The sequence below is a fragment of the Octopus sinensis genome, linkage group LG6 (genome assembly GCF_006345805.1).
Source record: "Octopus sinensis linkage group LG6, ASM634580v1, whole genome shotgun sequence".
NCBI lineage: Eukaryota > Metazoa > Mollusca > Cephalopoda > Octopoda > Octopodidae > Octopus > Octopus sinensis.
This window is the reverse complement of record NC_043002.1, coordinates 60,180,155-60,190,154: the sequence shown is the minus strand read 5'-3', so window position 1 is coordinate 60,190,154 and position 10,000 is coordinate 60,180,155.

Below are 10,000 nucleotides of genomic sequence, written 5' to 3'. Positions count from 1 at the left end.
GTGTGCGTGTACGCGTGTGTGTGTGTGAGTGTGTGTGTGTGTGTGTATGTTTGTTTTGTATTTATCGCCGAAAATATACAGACACTTTTACTCTTTTACTTGTTTCAGTCATTTGATTGCGGTCATGCTGGAGCACCGCCTTTAGTCGAACAAATCGACCCCAGGACTTATTCTTTGTAAGCCTAGTACATATTATATCGCTCTCTTTTGCCGAACCGCTAGGTCACTGGGACCTAAACACACCCGCTTCGCTTGTCAAGCGATGTTGGGGGGAAAAACACAGACACACAAATACACACACACACACACCACACACATATATATATATATATATATATATATATATATATATATATATATATATATATATATATATATATATATATATACGACGGGCTGTTTTTAGTTTCCGTCTACCAAGTCCACACACAAGGCTTTGGTCGGCCCGAGGCTATAGTAGAAGACACTTACCCAAGGTGCCACGCAGTGGGACTGAACCCGGAACCATGTGGTTGGTAAGCAAGCTACTTACCACACAGCCACTCTTTACTATCATCAATGTATACAAGTATATAATGTATACTATGTATACAAGCTAACAAGACGGGTATAAAAATATTCCCTGCTTCCTCGGCTGACTGAAGCAACAAAACATCAAAAGTGTGTATATGTACAACGAAAGCACATGGCCTAAGGGATTGGGTGTCGAGGTCTTGATCTCGTAAGATAGTCGTATCGCGTTCAGGACAGGACGGTGCGTTGGATTTCGGAACAAACAATTCATTTCACGTTGTTCTAATTCAGCCAGTTGTAAATAATTTCCTGCAATTTGTGGGAAGTTAAACCTGCGAAGGACCGACGCCCCGTTCAAAGTGTAGTGTTGTAATTTAAATCCCTTATATGCCATTGATACCGGGTTATAGTTGATGTACAAGTCCCCAACTTAGCCAAGTTTAAGTTAAGGACATATACATCATAGAGTAGTAATTAATGTTGGTTTGAAATTGCCCCACCCAGTTGTAAATGAGTCCACCCTGTTATCAATGTTGAGAACTACAATTCACATTTTTTGCATATTTATAAGACAATTGTTGTTATACTTTTGTCTCGAGAGACAATGGAGTTGCGCATAAAATAATCTAGTCTGGCCTTTACATTTCATGTCCTTATACATCTCCTGCTGTGGTTGCGTAGTCCTATCCTGGACAAACACTCCCTCTGGCAGGTGACGCAGGGGTAGCAAAGACTTTGCCTGGCTGGTTGTAATGTCATAGTTTCTTGTTGTCGTCTTAACCTGTCTTTCCATTTCTCCTCTCTCCTTCTGTCACTCTTTTGTCTTGCCTCTTCTATCATGCATAGCCAATCTCCACAGTGGCTGGCAACCTCTTCCTAGCTGCTAATATTGATGTCACACGTTCGGATGCCTTCTACTCAACTCTCATCGCTACTCTGCTCTAGTCTGAAATCTGACGCCTAGGCTTCTCCCACTATATATACGAATTGGGCTAGCCTACTTCATCGTCTGGGACGTCCACACAACAGCATGCTTTCATGTCCCTTTTTCAGACATCATTGTAATGTAAGAACGGTCCTCCAACTGACCTAGTGCCCCTAGCAAGCTCTCCGTAGATTATGTCCTTGGGGATTCTGCCATTTTCCATACGACTAAAACGTCCGAGCCATCTCATACGTATTCATGTGAGGAGTGCAAGCATGCTTGGTATTCCTGCTTGCTTGAGGACACCTTTGTTGGGGACACGATCCTGCCATTTCATGCCAAGCATTTTCCCGAAACAGCGGAGGTAAAAGATATTTAGGCGACGTTCTTGGCGTGTGTATGGCGTGTGTAGCTCTCACTCAGATACAGTAGAGTGCTAAGTACACATGCCTAGTAAATCTTCATTTTTGTGGTCTTCGTCAGCTTGTTGGTCCCCAAGCTGGTACTAAACGTAATGCTCTGTTATAAGACAATACTACACGCTATATTATATGAGTGAATATGACATTATTCTATATGATCGTTGTTGGTTACTGTATTCCTGAAAACATAGTAGGTAGTCATTCATTATACTGCATGCTTTTTTCAGCTTCAAAGATAGTCATGAACAGTTAACTGTACATTCTGCTACACAGCGTGACATAATCGATTATACACATAAAAAGTAAACCAATATTGCAGTTGTAGAATAATAGTTTAGTTGTGAAGATGAAAGCCTGCAAAATTTCTAGATTAAATTGATTTGGTTTTATGCTCGTATCCTAAGATATTATTAATACAAATCAACATTTATTATATATCCAAATACTGTTATATATAATACATCGAATCCGTAGTTTCTTAATTTATATGAGTTAACCATTGATAACCACTCATTAGAAGTAGAATTTTTTATGGCTTAGTTGTAGAAATGCTGACGTATAACTTAAAAGAAATATATAATATTATTTAATATAATGCCAAGGGTATACAAGCAATTGCTATATTCTTTTTGTATATATGTCAAGCAGGTAGCAATGTTATATGTCAAAGTCTTCTTTCGAGATTTCCTGTGCGAAACATTCCCCTAAAGCTACAGGTTATTTGGCAGCTTGTTCACAAATCCCATTGTCAACACAGTTTAATATACTTGTGGAGTGCCCACTTACAGTCAACTTTAACAGAACGATCCAATAATGCAACTTTACATTCAAGATATCGAAGTGCCGTGGAAACGATTGTACGCTTTATCAAATTATCGGTTGGGGAATTCATATGGTACCCCGATTATTAACTTAGCCACTTTATTGGCTTATACTGGAAAAGGTCTACGGCTTATAGAAGGAAATTATTCGAGACTTTAGATTAATTCGATATTATGGAACAATAGAAATGATAACTACCGCAGTTTGTTTTTAACAATTTTATTCTAAGCTATAGTTTATAGCCGAGATTGGCAGAGAAGATGGCGCAATAGACAAAAAGTCAGAAAATCGATGGAATTTCTATTATGTTATTACTATAGCCTGGTTGTTGTGTTTCTTTTTTATTCAGACAAGACGCATTGCATACAATAGCCTAGTTAGCCTAGCCGTAAATAGCAACAACAATATCCGAAAACTATTTTATTATATGCAGCAGGTGAAATCTGGTTATGTGACAGGTATCTCTGCAGTAGAAAGTTCATTATAATCAAAGTAATTCTTTCCAATATTTGGAGAAAGGGCCAGCAATTTTCATGAGCTAGTTGATTATTTCAAACCCAAGAGCTCAAGTGATGCTTATTTTAGGTTGAAAGTGGACATCGGAGGAATTTTAAATAAGAACGTAAAGCCGGGCAAAATACCTCAACGAATTTTGTACGGCATGCTAACGGCTCTACCATCTCGCTGCCTCACATTGGAGACTGAGCGAAAAGTGAGGTCTAGAGAGAGGTTATACGGGTGTGATCACAAACCGCAGAGAGTGGCGGAGTCGGAAACTAGCAAAATCCATTGTGATTTCTCTATCCAAACACCCCAGGTGCTAGAGCACAACAGACGGACGTAGTGGTGGGGGACAAGATGCATCACATATGGTATATAGTTGATGTTGCAAGTCCCATTGACCCACGAATGGTCAAGAAGGAGGGCGGAAAAATAGACGAAAGAGCCCGGCTATGGAAAATGAAGAAGGTGACGACAGTGCCGATTATTGTTGGCTACTTGAGGACGGTATGAGAAGGCATCAAGAAGAATATCAAGGAAATTGTGATAGTGTCTCTAGTAGAACGGTTACAAAAGTTTTGCCGCCTTGTCTTGGTCAAAACAATCAGGATAGCTGAAACGAACGGATAGCATGGTACCGTAGGCTGCAGGTAGTAAGTCCGCTACGCATGCAAAACTCCAGGAGTTGCAAAAAACCTGCGATAAAAAGAAATAATAATGATTATAATAATAATAGTAATGAGGAGCGATGGAACCAGAAGCCTCTGCATGGATAGTGTATACTTCGAAGTCGAAATGCTGATGTAGATCAAGAAACAACCTATGAGGGGTTGAGAAGTTCAGGACCGAAAGCAGAGACTGAAGCTTTCTGATTGGCGGCACAATACCAATGCTTGCTCAAAAAAAAAAACTACCTGGCTAGTGTCCTTCAAAACAGTTCTGACCCTAAATGCAGATTCTGCGACACATTTGATGAAACAACAGACCATCCCGTCTCGAGATGTCCTGTACTGACAAACAAATATAAATGTCGACACGATAGGGTAGGACAGTATTTATATTGGAAAATATGTAAACGCTACAAAATCAGCACTCCTACTTACTGGTACAAACATCGTCCTCAGCCAGTCGTTGAAGAAAAAGATGTCACTATCCATTAGGACTTTCCAGTCAACACTGACAGAACCATCCAGGCTAATCGACTAGACATTATTATTAAAGACAGGAATGAAAATACTTGTACACTAATAAATGTGTTCCTCCTGATAAAAACATATCTGTCAAAGAATGTGACAAACTTAGTAAATATAATGGACTGGAAATTGAAATAAAAGATATGTGACATCTTAAAACGAGAACTGTTCTTGTTGTTGTTGGTGCCCTAGGTATGATAAAAAGGGATGTCAGAAACATCTAGATAAGTTCCCAGGAGAACCATGTCTCAGAGAAATATAAAAAGATTGTGTTAACAAGTACTGCCTACATCCTTACAAAAACCCTTTCCAATAAAATGTCTGCGTTGTATTACATGAAGATATTTCGCTACACCCCTTCCCAAGCGTTCTGTTATAGTGTAACATCTCTTAGTCTTCACTCACCCCAGGACGCTAGGTGTGTCTTGGCAGTGACTGTAATAAAAATGCAGATTAAAAGTAAAAATAACAAAAGCACTCAGAGAGTGCAAACTTCCGCGAAGACAACATCAACGTCCTCTCAATGATTACCCTAAGATGATTTTAAAAATGAGAATATTTGAAATAAACTCGACTGCTCTCAAAATTAAATAAAAATAAAAACGGAAAAAACAATCCAGAATCCTTCTCTGGTACCAGATGGAATCTCTTAAGGAAGTCATGAAATGTAAAGGTGGTTGGAGAAAATTTTGTAATAAATATTTTATCCTTATCTTAGACAGGCCAAAGTTAAGAAATGCACCATTCAAAATAGTTTCAAAGGCGGAACTGATAATATTAAGTTCTACTGAGGAATTTTTAAATGAATACCATGAGAACTTTAGGTTTTCTCTTTTCTTAAATTCTAGCCATCCTTTAGTATTCATGTTGTTTTAGATCGATGTATAGATGTATATATGTAAGTATACTGTAAACTGTTAATAGGTATGTATAATATAATATATATATATATATATATATATATATATATATATATATATATATATATATATATATATATATATATATATATATCTTATGATAATATATCATAAAAGTATGTTAGTGCTATTCAATTCAGAATGGTTTTTGCTGTCGTTTGTTTATGTTGCTTAATTCTTTATCCATCAGTTTCTACTAAGATCGAGAAGGGAGTAAAATTTATAATAGTGAAACGAAAATAAAACTTTGGAAACAGCCTAAAGAGAGGTAATTAAGAAAGACTTGAAAGTGAACTTAAGATCGTAATCACGTAAATTAAATGTAACAAATGATACAGCATCCTAGTCCTGTACCTGATCAGTCCCCAAATCTAATCAGTTCGTCGTGCCAGTCACAAGGCCAAACAACCCTGAAAGTTTCATCCGAATCCATCCAGCGGTTCTTGAGATATCTTGTCCACAGACAAACACGACTGAAAACAATACCTCCGTCTTCGCTAAGAAGGAGGTAATAATAATAATAATAATGATAAACCTTTCTAATCAAGGCACAAGGCCTGAAATTTTAGGGGAGGCAATTAGTAGATTACACCGACGCCATTGTTTTACTGATACTTGTGTTATCGATGAAAGGAAAAGTCGAGTGCGGTGGAATTGGAGCTCACGTATTCAAAAGGTAGAAGGTTCACCATTCGGTATTCTGCCCAACGATACTTGTCAGCTGCCTACCTTATTATAGATCGGCAGCAACTCCAACATAACACCTCAGCAGTTTTCCTAAATTTTTCTCAACTAATTTGACATATAGGCGCAGGAGGGGAACCAAGTCGCAGGAATGTTATTAAGGTGCAGGCGAGGTATACACAGCCGCATGGATGGCTGGGTGGCAAGAAATTTGTTTCCCAACAATATGGTTCCTGATTCAGTACCACTGCTTGGCACCTTGGGCAAGTGTTTTCTTCTATAGCCTCACGCCAACCAAAGCCATTTGAGTTGATCTGACAGATTGAACCTGAAAGAAGCCCATCATATCTTAGATACATATATATATATATACAGATGTCTTTCTGGGGCTACAATCTACAGTAGCATCAACCCTTATGGGTTAGTCACATTAAGTGACAAATATACTTCACGATGTCGTGCGGCTACTGTTTATAACTCACTCAGAAATTTATTATTGCTTGTTTCCACTTTTTCAAGATCAGTGACTTTTCGTCAATGGAGAAAGTATATATATTTACATTGAGAATCACTTCCCATCGGCAACCGCTGGTTGTCACACGCTGATAACGGGTCAATAAGCAGAAACTCGGGTCCGTGTGCATCACGTCAGGCTGCAGATGGGAACGATGACTTCCCTTTGCAAATACCGATAGAGCACAGATAGTGAGTGAATAGCTAGCTGGAGATGTGTTCCTGGGGCTACAAGCTACAGTAGTATCAACCCTTAAGGGTTAGTCACATTTAGGTGGCAAATATGCTTCACGATGTCGTGCAGCTACTGTTTATACCTTGCTCAGAGATTTATGATATATATACATATATATATATATATATATATATATATATATATATATATATATATATATATATATATATATATATATATACATATATCCATATATATGCGCATGCGTGTGTGTGTATGTATGTCGTTATCTTTATGTTTTTCGCACACCAAATTTCGTTTGTTTACGCCCAGTTATCATAGCGGTTCGGCAAAAGAAACCAATAGAAAAATTACAGGCTTTAAAAAACAATATCTTCGTTCGATTCGTCTGTCTGACAGATCTTCAAGGCGGTGTTCCAGCCTGGCCGCAGTCTAATGACTAGAATAAGTAAAAACAAAAGTAAAAGAAAACTATGTTGCAAGAATCAGGGTTTCAGAAATCCTCTCTATACTTCATTGAGTTTATGTTAATTGATATTCAAATAAAGGGAAGATAAAAGAAAATTAAACGGAGAACAAAGGAAAACGTGTTCTTATATAGAAATAAAAAGAAAACATTCGTGGGATGTGTGACGTATGAATGTAACTGTTTAAACCTAGAATCCTGAAAGAATCATAATAAACACGTTGTTTCAAACAAAATTGAATTAAGCAAGCTTCAGAATAAAAACAAAACAAAAAAGAATGTTTTCTGGTAAGTGATAATAATAATAATATAAAGCGTGTAAATGGAATCATCAGGAAACAACTTTTTTAAATATCCCATGACAAGTGTCATTTCCCGGACGATTTAAAATGGTTTACAACTTAACAAATTCCAGGGATCACAAGACCGCAGGATAAGAACTGTGTTAGCAGATGAATTATATGCATTGATTAGCTTAGATTTCTCTAGGGTTTTCTTGGGAAAGGGAGGTATTAAGTATCATGCATCAAACTGCTCTTGATGTATGTATAGCTTGCATGATTAAAAATGTATTCGACAATATCAGGTTACCGCAGCCATATTAGAATACTGTGACATGATGGTATATTACTATTATCATTCTTCGAAAAATAGAAAAAATGTAAAACTGGACGGACAAATAAATATATCATTTATGTGTCTCTTTAATTTTATTGAAATTGTATTTTAGTCGATAATATATATAATTATTATAATGTCGACTTATTTAGCAGGAAGGCCATCACTGAATTTGAAACGAAGATATAAAAACACGTACAAATTACAAGTAGAATTGTACGCCATTTCTATTGTAATTTTTTTCTTTCTCTCTTGCATTACACATATGTTACATTTGTTTCTATTTTTTTCCTGCTTTTCAATGATTATATTTTATTCTCTGCTTCAGTAACTTAGCTATGTTTAGAGTGCTGTAATTAAATGATTAGCTATATCTTAGTTGAAGCAAATACAATACAACTATAATTTTGAAAATAGTTTTTTCTGTTTATTTTTTTACCTAAACAAAAATTGTAATACAAAGACAACAAACATAATATTGATCGCACTATTTTGAATTCAAAATATTATGTATCATTAAGGGAAAATGGTGACTCATTTTGTATTTTTTATGTTGCAACTCATTAAACTCAACTTTATTGTTCATATTGTTTCATTTAAGGATAACCTTTAATTATTATCATAAAGTTTATTTTCATATATTTATGAATATCATGCGGTGTCACGAGGATTAGTGATCGGGATGTAACTGTTATAATCACAAATTCGTTGTTTCTATTCCCGGCTGTGTTGAGTTCTTGAGCATAAAACTTCGATTCACGTTAGAGTACTCCACTCAACTGGAGGTGAACAAGCCTGTGTCGGGCTAGCGTCCCGTCCTTGGGACCTGTTGTGATTTTGGATATATTTATGTCAAGGAAATGAAACGATACTTAAATCTTATTGTATTTTTATGTGTACTTCAGTTTAAGAAATGAGAATCGATTGTGCAAGTGCAACGTGAATTTCGCCGGCAATTCAAAAAAATCCACCTCGTCACAAGAAAATTTATGAATGGCATGAAAATTTCACATTTGTAAAGGAAAAAGCACCGGAGTTCATGGTGGTTATGGTGTTCATGTTGAGTGCATACTACCTTAAAATAAGTTTTAAAACTTCCCCTATCAAGAAGTATGTAGAATATGTTTGATTCTTTTACCGTTTGTTTTAAAAGTAAATTTAAAACCTGCTCTTTGTTTTTGAATAAACCTGTTTATAAGCACAGTTAAAGTTTATAAATCTTATTCAGGGATAGCAAAATCCTATGAAAGTACATTGTATAACTTTATCTACCTCTGTAGAGATTTGACTTTCAAGTAATTTTTCATTTAATTAATTAATTTTCTAAGAGCCTGAATTCAAACAGCTGTAAGTGATGTTTGTTCATTTCTAATAAATAAATATACACAAAAACAATCGCAGCGTAGGTGGTTATAAGTCATTTAAAAACGCACAAAAACATTTCGATTCATTTCCATATCTAAATATAAATTGCCGAAATATTTTCGTCGCTTTGAGACCGTGGCCTGATCACTGTCAGTGATCTCATCAATTTTGACAGTGATCAGCTCGCGATCTGAAAGCGATGAAAATATTATGGCAAATTAAATTTAAATGTTGAAGTGAATCTAACGATTTTGTATGTTTATAAATGGCTTATAAACACCTTCTACGATGCAATTGCTTTTGTTTCAGCGCACGATCTTAGATCAGGTCACTTGCTATGCAAGTACATCTGCGTGATAAATATATAATAATTCATTAATTACCTCTCCTTTCTCTCATCTTATATATATATATATATACATATATTCCTCCCTCCATCTGTGAAATCTTGTATCCATGCCGTAAGGCTTCATTTCCACACACGCCAGCTTAATTTAATTCGTCCTTAGTCGAAAGACATCTGTTGTTATGTATTGCTATTATTTTTATTGTATTTGTGTAACATTTTCCGTTTTTCTTTCAGTCCTTGTTTTTTCCGTCCATATATATATATGTGTGTATATGTATATGTGTATATATATATATATATATATATATATATATATATATATATATATATATATATATATATATATATATATATATATTGACACTGAATTATTGGAAGTCCACCTGAAGATTGTCGATCAAGACAAAAACGATTGTAGTGGCGGTTTTTTGACTATTTATTAAAATTTTATGTATTAATTAGTCTTTCCTTGTTTGTTTTGCAAAATAGTGGTTTTGTCTAGAATAATATTTT